This window comes from Rhinolophus ferrumequinum, chromosome 20 (genome assembly GCF_004115265.2).
Source record: "Rhinolophus ferrumequinum isolate MPI-CBG mRhiFer1 chromosome 20, mRhiFer1_v1.p, whole genome shotgun sequence".
Classification (NCBI taxonomy): Eukaryota; Metazoa; Chordata; class Mammalia; order Chiroptera; family Rhinolophidae; genus Rhinolophus; species Rhinolophus ferrumequinum.
In genome coordinates this window covers 9,886,345-9,901,671 of record NC_046303.1, presented here as the reverse complement: position 1 = coordinate 9,901,671, position 15,327 = coordinate 9,886,345, and the positions used below count along the sequence as shown (strand labels likewise).

The 15,327-nt window shown below is 41.4% G+C and overlaps 1 pseudogene; it reads right to left on the bottom strand.

Moving 5' to 3' along the window:
• Positions 1-1,371: 1,371 nt before the first annotated feature.
• LOC117012088 (40S ribosomal protein S15-like) overlaps positions 1,372-15,327 on the bottom strand; it is a 28,207-nt pseudogene continuing 14,251 nt past the window's right edge.

The following is a 15,327-nucleotide window of genomic DNA, read 5'->3' as shown; positions in this document are numbered from 1 at the left end:
TCAACAGTTTATATTTCAAGATCTTTTATACAGTTCGTATTCTCTTTTGTGAAACCTAGTGCAGTTCTCACATTGATACTATTTACATTTTTTTTTGTAATGTGTCACAGGTTTATAAAACTTTCCATTTAAATTTTTGATGTGATTAGCTGCTTTTAATTACATCTGAAAATCCCTTGCCAAATTATGATTAAAACCCACAGGAACGGTGTGGTTGAGACATAAGCAAAGCAAAACAGATCTATGTGAAAACTGCTTCAAGCAGTGTTAACAAAAGTAAATCCATCTAATTTGTACATAGGTGGAGAATTGAATTCCACTTGAAACAGAACAAAAGATAAATAAGGTGGGAAAGGTAGATAAGAGAACTGGAAAGAGTGCGAGTTCAAATGCTGTTTTGTTTTTTAAAATCAGAGCCTAATTGATTCTTCTGGGGACGTTTTTGGAGTAAAAAATGGAACTCATATATAATTATGGTTCACAGCAAATTGCATTTACTGCTTGTTGAGCAAACCCAATAGGATTTACTAAAGCACAGTGTTTCCCACCCGTGTGTCATTTAGAAATCAAACTGCTCACTGGTTCTCGAAGGTCCCAAAAGCTTAGTAAGCACACTTTTCAGCTCTTGCGTGTGTCAGGTTTTCAGGCAGCCACTCCCCTCCTTTATCAGCGGCTCCCCACAGCGTTCAGTATCAAACTCAAAGTCACATCCTTGGTGGACCCAAATTCCCTCAAAACTTTCTCTGGCCTCCATCCTGGCATTCCCTACCCACCACACACACCCTTTCCTCTGGCCAGGAAGTACTCACACTTCCTGGCCCTAGGGCTGCACAACTTCTGCACTCATTCAGTCATTCATCCTATAAATATTAAGGGCACTCTGCTTACTGGTAGGGATACAATAGGAAGCCAGAAAGAAATCCTGTCCCTGTCCCTACCCTCCTGGGGTTACTGCAGTCAAGTGGCGGAAAAAGATTTTAATCGAAGAATCTCACAAGCAACTATAGAATGATGACTGATGGGTGATGCAGAGGTGAACCACACCCCTGTTAAACACGGGGACTTGATCCGTTTGGAAAGTCGGGAATGCTTTCCTGAGGAAGTGACTGTGGTCCTAGATGAAGAGAGAGCACGGGAGGCAGGAGCAAGAGTGCAGCAGGAGCTGTGGGTTAGAAGCCAGGAGAGCAGGGGGACGTAGCCGGTCCACAGAGAGGTAGGAAAGCACAGTGAGGCCAGACTCATCAGCGGGAGACAGCCCACGGGGCGTGCAGGCTGCCAGAGGACTGTGACATTTATCCTGGTAGCAATCCATTCCAGGGGCCCTACCTTCCCTCCGGACACCCCTCTCCCATCACCTTCCTCTCTCCTGGCTCAGCTGCCTGGGAGGCCCTCGGCAGCCCTGCCCTCTCTGAAGATCAAAGTGTCCTCCCTCTGGAACTGTGACCTGTTGCTCTCGGCATGCTCACCTCCTTTCACAAGGAAGGCCTCAGGCCCTGGAGGGAGGAATGGGGATGTGGGAAAGCAGCGCCAAGCACGACCGGGCGGCCCTGTTCGTGCACTGAGCACGTGGAAAGGCAACTTGGCCATGGAGTCCAATTTCAGAGGCTCTCCCATCGCGTGGCCCTACCTCTTCCAGGACCGGTTCAGGAGCCCCTTCCCTCCAGAAAGACCCCTCCCTTTTAATTCAAACCAAATCCCAGCTTGATGTAATTTCAGATGGTAAGGAAACGCGGGATGTGATGTGGAAGCATGTGGTTTGTAGAGAAGAACTCAACCATGACTTCCTCCACACGGCGGGTGCCATCCTGATTCTCATCAGCTTTCCCAGCCGGGTGTTCCGATGACGGGGATTAATAAAGGGATCTTGGAGAGAGAGGCCGGTCCCTCTTGGGGATGTTCCCGTGAGCAACAGGGGGACCAGGCTAGGGAATCACAGCCGCTAATTGGGTCATAGATGGAACAAATTCCCTCTCATCACAGAAAGGTATTGTATTTCCTGTTGAGGGAAAGGAGAGATTTGCCTACAAATTAGGCTGGAAAAGAAATTGTGTGCTGGCCAGACTGGTGTGTCAGGACGCTAATGAAATATGACAGAAGGAGGAGGGGGTCCGTGCTCAAATGAGAAGGTGGGTTTTCTTCAGTATTTCCTTTACTGTCCTCTCGAAGGGCGGAGTCTCTCCCGTTGCAGGTGTTTCCTAGCCCTCAGCAGATTTTCCTCACCTGGCTGGTTGTAACCCCTTTGCTCAGCGATGGTACCCAACAACCAGCAGCAACTGCCCTGAGAGGTGGTCAGCGTCCTGCAGATTCCACGGAGAAGAGAGGGAAACCCGCTTTCCGTTTATTTCAGAATCATAATGTGAATGGAAAGGTTTCTTGGACATTGTTTCCTGTTTGTAAATGAGCAGTGAGTCAGAGCACCCCCTCCCCCGCCTTCCCAAGAGCCTCTGAAGCTGCCCCGCCCCTCGCAGATCTCCCCCCCCCCAGCATCCCTCCCCGTCCTGCAAAGCTGCCCCTCCCCAGTGTAACCGCTCCCACCCTTGGGTGCCCCCCTGGCTTGTTCATTTGTTCCGGCTTCACTGCCTCTCTGCCTTGTCCCGGACCCGTGTTTTCCTGTCTCAGTGGGACCCACTCGAGTTTAGGGCTTGGGCTTCAGAACTGCCACTGCCCACCCCAGGGCTGGAGGCCTCAGCAAGTCCTCCTCCCCACCCCCACCCCCACCCCACCCCCCCCCCCGTAAGTCCGTGACAATAAAAGAACATAATTATTTAGGGTCCGTGATGTATTGGCTTTAACATATACAGTTTATTAAAAGGCCGCACTGCTACCCTCATGTATTCTGTATTTAAAAAACAACAAAGCACGGGGGAAATACAGACAGATGTCAATAAAAGCACTGAACTGATTTGTGGTTTCTTTTGGGGTGTATTTGAGTGACTGGGTTGCCTGGAGGCTGTGAGGCAATGTTTTCATTTTAATTAAGGAAGAATTTCTTTGGTTTGTGACAAGGGATCATTGAAACCTTTCAACTGGGGGAGCAGAGGGCAGTCTAACCCCTTCTAAAGCATTTGTGTGACCCAATCCGGTGGCTCAGAGTTGGATTAACCAAACCAAACAAGGCCTGTGAATGAAGACATTCTGTGTGGGGGAAGCCACTTGCCTGAGTGCTTAATCCTTAAAAGAGCTATTTGCATGCCGCTGGGTGAAGCATTACCTTACGCAAAAGTCCTTTCTCTTCATCTGTTTGTTCCTTCTGATTTGATTGAACTGTTTTTATTTTTTTCTCATAAGGCAAAGTACGAATATAGTCACTGATTTGAGTTTCATATACTGTGTTTTGAAGAAGACAAAAAAAAAATCACTTGATTGCCTTTTCTTCCAATAAACCTGCCAGATATATTTTGCGGGTGGAGGGTGGGTGGGGATGCATTCTGGAAATATTTCTTAGGAAACATCTTATTACTCAGCGGACAGGTTCTGAAAGCTGGGAACTCGTGACACATATGAACAATTGTTTTGCGTAGTGATATTGGTGAAGTTAACTTTTTTTTCCCCTAGGTTTCAAAAATATTGGGCTAGGGATAAGAGAGGAGCTCTTTATCAGGTAAATGCCCAAATATATTTATCGTGTTATTTTTACAGGTTTTACTAGTACCTTCCCAAGATCTTTGGAATAGCTTCCTTATGAAACAGTAAAGGAATACTTATGGTATTCCTTTGTATAGACTCTACAAGTTTAACTGCAGAGTTGTTCTGAGGAAAAATGACTTCTTTTCCTCTAGTAAAAACTGTGTTCATATAACTATCTTGGAAAATGTGGTTCTGAGGTCAGTAAAAGGGAGGCTTCTTGCCTCTAGACTACCTTTTCTCCATGTGAACTGGAGTTCGTAACTTTCCTACCTGGTCCTCCACCGTTTGCTAACCCATCTCTGAGTTGTTCCTGACTTGTGAAAATAGCTGCTTTCCCGAGTGCCACAGCCCCTCTCTTCAGGGTTCAGAGTCCAGTCCAAAGCACTGTTTTGGGAATCAACAGCAGACACATGCATGGCACCGGCTTTCCCCTGGTCCCCAGGCGCCTGGCCACGCTACTTCAAAAGCTGTACAAACACCTTCCTCACCAGGCCCCTTGCCCCATGGAGGTCCACGAATAAAAGCCTGCAGGCTCCCTGCTCTCCCAGGTCCCTGCCTTGCTCAGAAGTGCCTGGGTTTCAGTCTGGAGGTGGGTGCGTGCAGGGCTCCATTTGGACTAACATGCTCTGTTGAGAAGGAGGGTAAGACCCACCGGAGCCTACAAGCTTCCGTCATGGAATGTGTGAGATGGGGGCAGTGGGTGAGCTTGGAGGGGAAGACCTTGCTTGCACTGTGCAGTGGGGCAGCCTGGGGTCTGAATTCCAGCTCTGGGGGCAGGCACCCTGCTAACCGATCTGAGCCCCTTTCCTTATCTGTGAAGCTGACAATACTTTCTCACACGGTTGTGGTGAGGATTAAATTGAATCCTAGATATACACCACTTTGCGTACTTCCTGACATATTAGGTATCATTAAAGAGAGTTTCCAGGCTTTTCCACTGACACCTGTCAGATGCCCGCATTGTCTACCATCTCTTATATTGGTGCTGTTATCCCAGCTGTGTATTTCTGTCCAACCCCAGGTTGTGTCAAGTAAAACAGATTCAGGGCATGTTTGTAGGAAACACTTCAAAAAAATTCACCGAGGCACCATTCGAGAGACTCGGAGTTGATAACAATGTTTAAGTATACGGTGCGTGTGCTTACAGGATAGGCTGTAAATAAAAGCTGAGGCGGGAGAGCCTGGTCAGAATTTGAAACCTGTCAGGTGAAGGAAGGTAGGATGATCTGGCCCTGAAGTTGGGCTAAATGATGAAACGTTTCTGCAGCTGTGGGCACAGTCCTGCATGATGGGTTGCAGAGAGCACCGTGGACACACTCACCAGTCGCGTCAGAAACGGGTACAGGTGTGCGCAGTCGGCCGCCCTTCTCCACTGATGGAATTAGGGGGAGCGGGTGGAGTGGGTAACACTCTCCTCTGGTGGCCTTGGCCTCGTCATTGCTACCCCACTTCTAGGGGCTTCGAAGGCATCAGCTACCCAGTGTCCCCCCGTCCCTCCATTAAATCACGTGCTCAGGATTAGCTGTTGCAATACACGTGAGGGAGGTCATTTCTGGCTGTGGAAGCTGTGGCTCCTTGATTTCCCGCATGCCTTTACTCTCACTCCATTCCTCTCTGGTCACAGACCCTGCGTTTGGACTCCAGGACTGGACTCTCAGAGCACCCCACCCCCTTGGTCAGTGTCTCTAGTGGATGGTGGACGTATGGACCCAAAAGTCAAGTCAGGCCCATCACAGACCCTCCCCGGGATGGTCGAGCCTGGGATGCGCTAGTGGAGAAGGTCTTTCTGTCTTTGGTTTGTGACGTTAGAGGCCCCCTAGGGGCCTTGTCCTGCTGTGTGGAGGAAGCCTGTGTGCCAAGGAGGAGCCCAGGGCCACGCCAAATCGAATGAAGGCTGGAGAGATGCCTGCCAGGATCAGGCCCTGGTTCTAGGCCCCAAGGTCCCGGAAGTAGCCGGATCCATGCAGCCCGGCGCTTCCTGTCTGTGAGCTACCCCACTGCCCTCCCAATAACACCCCCTTGATTTGCTTTAATCAGTTTGCATTGCAATTCTGTCGCTTCTCTCTGGAAAAACCCTGTGCGCTTTGACTGGCTCCAAGGCCTTCCTCCCCAAGGTAGGTTTCTTAAAGTCGCTATTAAATATCAAATACAGGAGCGTCTGTAAGGAGTTTCTCTTTGAACTATCCACTTTAATGAATGACATTGAGGAAGTAAGTAGGACATTAAATTCATTGTAAGATTATTGTTCTGTACATACTTTTTTGGGGTCTAAAATGCTCAAAATGTAGGTAGTGGGCAGCTATGATAAAGACACTTCATTTCTGAAAGAGCAAAGACAATGTAATTTAATTTTAGGTCATTCCAAACTGAATTCAAGTCAACATGTAGATGACTGGAAATCTGTCAGAAATTAAATGCCAGTTATTGGGTCCCTACTTTAGGTTATGACCCAAGTTGGGGTCACTGAGGTTATCCAAAAGGGTCGCAACATTATTTAAAAACAAACAAACAAACAAAAAACAGCTCGATATGTTATCTTTACCTCTGAGCTATGTATATATTGGGTTGAGGGAGGGGATAGCTTTCTAAATGGGAGGCGCTATGAGGAGAAAGTCAGTTACCGAGAAGCCAGGCCAAGAGTGGCAGCTACGCCAGAGCCCTGGGAGGGACACTGAGTAGAGTGTATACTACCACGTTTCCCCGAAAATAAGACTGGGTCTTATATTAATTTTTGCTCCAAAAGACGCATTAGGGCATATTTTCAGGGGATGTCTTATTTTTTCATGCACAACAATCTACATATATTCAAATACAGTCATGTCATCTTCTGGAACATCGTCATAATGCACTAAATGTGTCCGTCTGGCTGACGATCTTAATCGGGGCTTATTTTCGGGGAAACATGGTAGAGACAGGAGTTTGTATATGTTCCGTTGATTTGGAGCAGAATGGAAAAATGGAAGTCATCTTATATATGACAATTCCTGACAGATAAGGAAGACTGCTTGGAGAATTGTATGCAGAAAGAGTGTGAGGCTCAGTGGGGTGGCCGTGATTATTTATCAGTGACGTCTGCCTTGGGCACAAGAATGGATTCTGGAGAAACCACATGAATCAGTTATTTTGTACCCCCAATTCAGATTCTCAGCAGCAGGGGGAGTAAAAAAATTCTACCTCATCACAGCAGAGCCAAATGTAATGAGCAACCACCAGTTAACTGGAATTGGGCAGCGAGTTAAAGTCATATCAGCCTATGTGCAGATCTGATCAGAACTCAAGGGAGCAGTCAGCAGAGCTGTGGGAAGTCGATGCATAGAGGGTGTTGACAAATACTTCGGTTTAGATAACGCTCCCTGTAGAGGATAGAAAATTAAAAAAAAAAAAAAAGAAAACAACCTCCAATGTAGACTGGTGGGAAAAAAACTGTGGAATAAGGGAAAGAGAACATCTTGAAAGATGATAAAAACGATCTAATTCGGATTCTAGAAGACATTTTTAGAAAGATGATTAGACTACAGCAATAAGTTTAAAAACAAAGAAAATAAAAACAAAACATAGTCTGAAATAAAAACAACAAAGGAAAGATCAGGCTGAGGTGAAGAAATAATGGAATAGTGGGATGAAATTTACTTATTATGTTCTATAGGTTTATTTTGTTTATTTTTGTTGTTGTTCATTTAACCTGAATGGTTAGTTCTTTTGTTTTCAGTATTTCCTACTTTCTAGTACATGTAGTTAAGATGGCAACATTTTCTCTGAGTACCAATTTGGCTGCATCCCAGAACTTTTGAAAACAATGTGAGATTTTAGGCTTGATATCCTCTGGTATTCAAGTTATTTAAAAGGAAGTATTAAAATATTTTCTGTGAAGAGGATTTTTTTTTCTTTGTTTCTCTATGTTACTTTTTAGTTTTGTTAAATTATGATAAGAGAATAAACACCCCGTGATTATTACTTTTTAGAATTTTTGGAGTTTTTTTCCCTTGAAGACCATTGCATCATCGTTTGTAAATATTCTGTAGATTTTGAATACTTATGATTGCCCTACATGATTTGTTGATTAGGTTCAAGATTTCCACTATGACATTGGATTTGTTAATATCCCCTTATTGTTCTAACAATTTTTACGTTTTATATTACTATCTAGGTGCATAACGATTCATTAAAACTTTTCTACCTTTGTTGATGTATTCTCTATTTGTCATGTCTAATATTTTCATATTGGGTTATGTTTTTGAAATACTAATATTATCCCATCGAGTTCTTTTTTGAAAGCATTTATCTAGTATATTATTTTCCATCTCTTTACTTTTAACCCTTCTGAATATTTTTGTTGTAAATGTATCTCTTTTAAACATCAACATAAACTAATTTTTTTTTTTTTTTTTGCTAAGGCTCCTTGTCTTTCAACAGGAGGAAATTTGTAATGTTTTTCTATTATGGAAAATTTCAAGTATACACAAAAGAGGAGAGCAATGAATGTTACTCTGCTTCCAAAAAAATCAATTCCCACCAATTTGGATTATTCTGAGGCAAGAATTTTTTACATTTGGAAGAACTAACAGTAGCGATTTTTATTGTAGATGGGAACAACCCAAGAAAAGAAAAAAATTGATGCTGATATTAAAAATGTTTTTTATAGTATGCCTTTATTAAGGCATAATTCCTGACAAATGCCTGACATACCAGTCTTATCAATACATTTTTAAGTTTATTGATGAGTTTTTCTAATTTCTTTATTGCTTTTCCTTGGATCCCATCATTTCCTCTTTTCTTGGACTTCTGTTTTACATTTGTTTGTTTCTTTGTCCAGAAGGTAACTGTTAATAATTCTTACAGAAAGGGTATTTGATTGATAAATTTTTAGTGAATAATATTTTCCCCATCAATAGAATTCCAGTTCAAAATCTTTTTTCCCTTGGAACTTTGGAGTTATTTCTTCTTCTTGTCTTCTTGCATCTGGATTACTTCTTATTCCATGGTAGGTAAAAGGATTCTTTTTTGGAGTGTCCAACAATTTATTTAAAAGTGAAGTTGTTTGCAACGTATTAAAGCAACAGAGAGATGTGTTCAGGTAGCTACCAAAGCTCAGAAATTTATAGCACCTATGTATCCAAGTCTAAATAATTACTTGAAGACACGCATCAGCCAACTGAGACATGAATGAATTGATAATTCAGATTATTCGTGTTGTATCAATTTACCCTCTCACTAGGTTTGACACCCTCTGTCTCCACCCCAAATTAGGCTTCTGCATGAATTATTTGTTGTCAGATTGATTCTGCTCTGGCAGGGAGAGCTTGGTCCCATGGTGTCTCAAGCAAACATTTTCCTTCTACCTTTGTCCTTTCCCACGTGTGGGGATTGTGTTTTTCAAGCTCGGTCCTTTCACCCTTGAAATTCAAAAGAAATTTCTTTTCTTTCTTAATGATCGCTTAAAGCAATAATAGTGCCAATCTGTTGTAGTGGTTGCTAACACTGGCTAAATATTTCCCTGAAAGCGATGGAGAAAGACAAAATCCCATGCCATTAGCTCTTTCCATCAGAATTTCCCTTTCCCACTTATTACTTCAGAGGGACTTCATTATTTCCTTCTGCTTCCTTCTAGTTTGAAGTAACTTAATGCCCCTGTTTCATTTTTCTTGAAGAATTTATCTTTTCAATTGGCCGAAACTAAACACCATCTGAGAACAATGGAGGGCTAACGTTATATTTTCAGTTTCTAGGATTGAGAGTGTGAATAATTAAAAAAGAAACCCAATCTGGATTTGTTTTTAATGAGATAGATACAGTTTCGAATGCCTCCCTAGTAGGATACCAAAAGAAGACAGAACTGAGAGCCACAAAATAAGGCCTCAAGCCGAGAATAACAACAGTTTTGTTATGTTGTCCACCCATCCTCAGCGTGGACCATTCCAGGACCCATTCGGCTATTTTCATAACACTTGAAATGATTTCACATCTGTAAGTAATTAGTTGCAAAATAGTCTATCTTGGGACTGTGGCCTCGAGGAGGGTTGGGCAATAGAAGTTCCAACTGTGGTATAACAATGTGTAAATCATGTATGTATTTCTTTTGCTTTGTCTACATATACAGCTATAAATGTGTTACATGGCTATGAACTGGTCCTGCGAAAATGTGAATGTAGCCTTTCGGGAAGCTCATCATCCTTGAGAACAGCACCCCAAACAATACTTCCCATTTATATATTATCTCCTATTTTACAAAGTTCCCTCACAACATTATCTTAATTGTTTTTCACAACAACCCTGAGAGATAGGCGAGGGGAAGATTTCGGTCTGATACATGAGGAACCTGTGCTTGGTAAGCTACTAGTCAATAGGCGACATGATTTGTTGGGTTTTGGCAAACATTTTATTAACAGTTTATTACTGTAGAGATACACATACAGGGAAGTTCAAAAAAAAGCATAACGGCATGGCCCAATGAATTCTCACAAAGAGAATACACTCAGGTAACCAGTTCCCAGATCAAGAAACAGAACAAGTCACCCACCCCCTAAGGTAACTACTTACTATTCTGACTCCTAAATAGGTGACATGTATATTTGAATTAATTTTGGATGGTGTGTGAACCGGGACCTTATAATGCATGGATATATTATACACATGTGCTTGATACATTTAGGAATACGTCTTTACATGATGAGATGCAAAGCACGTGAGGAAATGATCAAGGAATAAAGATGGTCCAACTGAAGAAGTTTCATCTGAGTTGGGACTTAATAGCTCTAATGTGTGAAGGATAAATTTCTGGAACATTATAGGAAGGTTTCTCCATTTAGATTAAGAGCTGACAAAAACTCAGTTTAGAAAGAGAAAAGTACCTTTCTTTCATTCTTCGAACTTGCGGACAAAAAAGAATCCATTTCGTTCTATGGACATTTTAAATTTTAGGTTGTGTGTGCTAACTTCAAGATGTCTGGTTCATTTGGGGCTGGCCGGGTGGCACAGGCGGTAGAGCTCCATGCTCCTAACTCCGAAGGCTGCCGGTTCGATTCCCACATGGGCCAGTGGGCTCTCAACCACAAGGTTGCCAGTTCAACTCCTCTGAGTCCCACAAGGGATGGTGGGCTGCGCCCCCTGCAACTAACAACGGCAACTGGACCTGGAGCTGAGCTGCGCCCTCCACAACTAAGACTGAAAGGATAACAACTTGACTTGGAAAAAAGTCCTGGAAGTGCACGTTGTTCCCCAGAGAAGTCCTGTACCCCTTCCCCAATAAAATCTTAAAAAAAAAAAAAAAAAGGGATGTCTGGTTCGTTTCGATTTTAACCAGAGACCAGGAATGGACAAAGTGATTTTTCAAGAGGGTTTCCTTTCCCTGTTGATGTTTGGCTGGGCATTTCTGTCAATTTCCAGTGAAGGAATCAGTAGCACTATGTTCTTTTAAGGGAAATGATGTTTTGCTGGAATAACGAGGCAGTGTCTAGTTTGCCTCCCTGCCTTGGAAGTAAGAGTGTCCCCAGAGGTGAAGCCTTTGCTCATGCATGTGCTGCGTGCGTCTCCTTTAGATGGGCAAAGCCAAGGACTGACGGTAATTTCTCTAGCCAGTATCCTTCATCAGATGAGTTCTGGAAGCATCCCCTCCCATGTCCTCACCACTACTCGCATTTTTCTCCATGGTTTGGATAATTGGAAGCCAACGGGCAATAAGTAACTTGTTTGGAAAGATTTGGGACTTATGGTTAGGGGGATATAGAGTGAGACTGCTCCCAGATTCAGTGCTGCCTTGAAATGGAATCCTTCTAGACTTTGTTTAATAAGAGCTGTGTTGATTTGGCCTCCATTAGAAAAGACCTGCTTTCTCTCTGGAGTCTGTGTGTCCCTCTGCTTCACCCCCTGAGCTCAGAGCACAGGAATGTTTACATGAAAAGAGACTGCCAAGGTTTTAAATTGCATCCATTAAGAAACAAATTATCCTCTTCATTGTTCTTTGGTTCATTCCTCAAAAGATTAAAATGCTTTTAATTTAATAAAGTTCTGAAAAATAGGTAAGTTTATAATTTCACAAAAATGTGTTCAGAGAAGGAAGAACACCCAGGGAACGCTAGAGGATGCTGAGAACGACCCATTTATGTCTATCTCATTTCTTATTTCTGCAACATGAGGGCACTGCCCAGTTTGTGCTCACTACTCTCCTTTAGAAGCAATTGTGCTTTTTTGGTTTTGTTTTTTGTTTTTGGTCTATCCAATCAGTTAAGTCCGAGTGTAGGTCGGAATTAAAAGAAATAAAAGGCTGGCATTTTTTCTCTTTAAAATATTGACACTCATCTGTAGACAGACACACTTGCTTAGAGAGACATTATTTTTATTCACTTCCTCACTTTCATCCTGCAGATCCATGAAAATGTAGATCACAGATAATATCGGCAGTGCGGCCTCAAGGTCAATTCTGAAATGGATGAACATAAGGATAAGGACATAGTCAGTACAAATAAACGGTGTCCGTAATTTTGCCCGAGTTTCGAAGGGAAAACAGCAAGGCCTGGGGCATGTGCTCACCTAATTGTTTTTTGTCCACAGATTGCTGAGTGTGACCGGTCATTGCTAATCTGAAAACATGACTGAGAGCTTGTGGAAAAGCAGATACATGCAATCCTCACTTTGGCCAAATAATCTGAATAAGTTTTCAAGAGCCATTGTTTAATTGCACTTATTTCCAAAGGAAAATCTTCAGAATGCAAACCTCTCTTGCTGTCACAAAGTGCTATAGGTTGAAGCTTTGCATTCCCCTTAAATTCATATGTTGAAATCAGACACAGAAAAACAACTACTGTGTAGTCTCTTATATGTGGAATCTAAGAGAAACTGTAATTGTAAAAGCAGAGGGTAAAATTGTGGTTACCAGTGGTTAGGTGTTGGGGGAAATGCGAGAGAGGATATTTAAGGGTACATACTAGTGAGTAGATAAATCCTGGAGACCTAATACATGGTACAGTGATTACAGACAACAAAAGTGTATTATAAACATTAAACTTTCTAAGAGACTAGATCGTAACGGTTCCCAGCACTAGAAGAAATGATAATTATGTGACATGATAGAGGTGTTAACTAATGCTATAGTGGCAGCTATACTGCAATATAACTGTATCAAATTAATATGTGGTACATCTTAAACTTGCACGATGTCGTATATCCAATATGTCTCAAGAAAAACATAAAAGAGGGTTTTAAATTTCCAGATGGAAAGGCCAATTTGTTTGAACAAATTTGTTATGAATTTTTATTGCATTGTAAGGGAGAGAATGTGTTTTTATTTCCCCTTTGTGGGACATATTGAGAGTTTGTGACCTAACACATGATCAATTTTTGTGTTATGTTTCATACATTCTACTATCAAAGTGGAAAGATCAAGAAATATACATTAAATGTACATTACTGTTTTGTGTATGTCTTCTATAGCCTTATGTTTTGTCCGTGTGACCTTGGCTTATTCCTTCTTTCCTCAAATCTCTTGAAGTTGCTGATCCACTATTGTCTTGTTTTGTACTACCGCTGTGGAGAAATCTGATGCCAAACTGATTTTCTTCTCTTTGTAAATCATTTGGTCATTTCACTTGGAGGCCCCCAGGAATTTTTTTTTTCTTTAGAAATGTAATATTAGGTTTAGTAGGATATGTCTTTAAAGTTGACCATTCTGCGTAGTTCTTACTAGATACACCATGGACCGTTTCATTATGTACATGATGTAAATGTATGTTGATTTTTATCTCTGGGAATTTTTTCTTGGATTATAGTTTTACATATTGATTCTATGCCTTTGGTTTGTTGTCAATTTGTCAGTGATTCCAATTATTCATACATTAGATCTTTTAAATTATTCTTGTTACATGCTTTTTAATTTTGTTTTCATTCTTTTGCTTATTTTTATGCCTTTCATGAATACCTTTTAATATCTCTGTTTTCTGTTGGGCATATTGTGATTTAGTCATAATTTCTAAAATGACTTGGTCTTTTTTAAAAACTTCCTTTCCTCATTTTTATCCATTTATGTCTTCGTTTTAAAATTTCTGAGTCAGGCTGTTTTTTCCCCTGTATCTCCAAATGCTTGTTTAAGGATATTTCATTTAGATTGAGGTGTTGATATTTTCTTCTGCTTTGTTATTGTTTTGGGGGGAGAATATTCATCAGCTAAAAGGTTTTGATTTTATGTTATATTTTCTTCTTATAGTAACTTTGTATGGATATTGTGATGTGTACTCTTCATTTTGAGATGTTTCATTTTCTTGGACTAGCAAGAATTCTTGCTCAGGTAGATATAGGTGAGGAGGTAAAGGTTTAGGTTACACATGAGATTTCTTAATTCAAGAGCTTCTTCTTCTGTTTGTGTATGAAGTACAGTTTCTTAAAAATCCCACCCCCAGCCCTGCCACCCTTTAGGGATGGTGGTGCTGTGTCTTCTGATTTTGTGATTTTTCTCGTTTTTGAAGTACTCTTCATTTCCAGTTCTTTCTTGTTTTTCTTCACCACCAAATCTCCGAAGGCTTTTTCCAAGTTATCCCTTCTCCTTCTGAGGCGGTCCTTTCCCACGATTCCCATCTCTGTTTTTGCAGACTTTCAAGCTCCTTCCTTTTTATTTGTCAGTGACCAGTACTCTAATCTACCATGTCTCAGACTTGTGTTCAGTATTTTCCCATCCAAGGGAGGCATTCTCTTTCTGGGGGTTGTTGTATCTGTTTGTCCACACCCAGGCCCCTGCTTTCTTTCCTTCTTTTCTGAACTGGCTCTTCTGAATTGGGTCAATTATTTCCCTATTCAGACATAATTTGAAGTTTGTAGTTTTCTCTATCTCACAGTGCTATAGGCACGCATTCAAGTGGTTTTACATGCTCATGTTGTTGATCTGTGTGGTTTTCTGGAATATTTCTGGAGAGATTCAGAATATAGAATATTTATTTCCTTTTGATTTTTTCTCTCTTTTCCACCTTTTGTCTGTACAGAATTGTACATAGTTGTCATCACAAGTCTATTCTATTTTGCTTCTTTTTAACAATATTATTTTAATTTCCCCAATTTCTTTCATAATCCTATAGATACTGTCATTATTTGTGAATAGGTCTATCAAATTTTGCCAAGTGGATATGTCATGCTATATTTTATTACTTTTCTATTGTTGGATATTTACATTGGAATAGGAAGCTTACAAGTGTGTTTGGCATGAATAAATTTAGCTCAAGCCATTTTGAAGGATGAGTACTTGGCCCAGTAAGCATGTAATCAATCTTTGTGGAATCAGTGATTCAAAAAAAACATAAAACTGGACAAAACTGCCCAAATGGGAAGGAAACTGAAGTGTCATTTGAAATGTTCAGTTAAAATATGTAAATCTTGCATTCGATAGAAATCTCATTCGCTGCTTAGGACCTCACTTGGGACACACCAGACTCACATGTTCTGGGAATGTCAGATTGAATAAACTGGATAATTAAGTCCAGTTTTTAGTGGAGTCAAATGCAACAACTGTGTTTTGGAGTAAGGTCATGAAAAAGTGCTTCAATCTGAGGGTAACTTTTATTCAGGGTGACTCCTGGGGAAAAGTAACCATGTGACCTTGTCATTTTGTCCCCTCTCCTTTGCATGGGTGGTGATGACTGAACCAGGGCAATGAATGAGGTTCGCAGCTCTGGATGTGGTCAGTCTCCATAAATAATTTCTTCCATTGTCTGAATACATTTG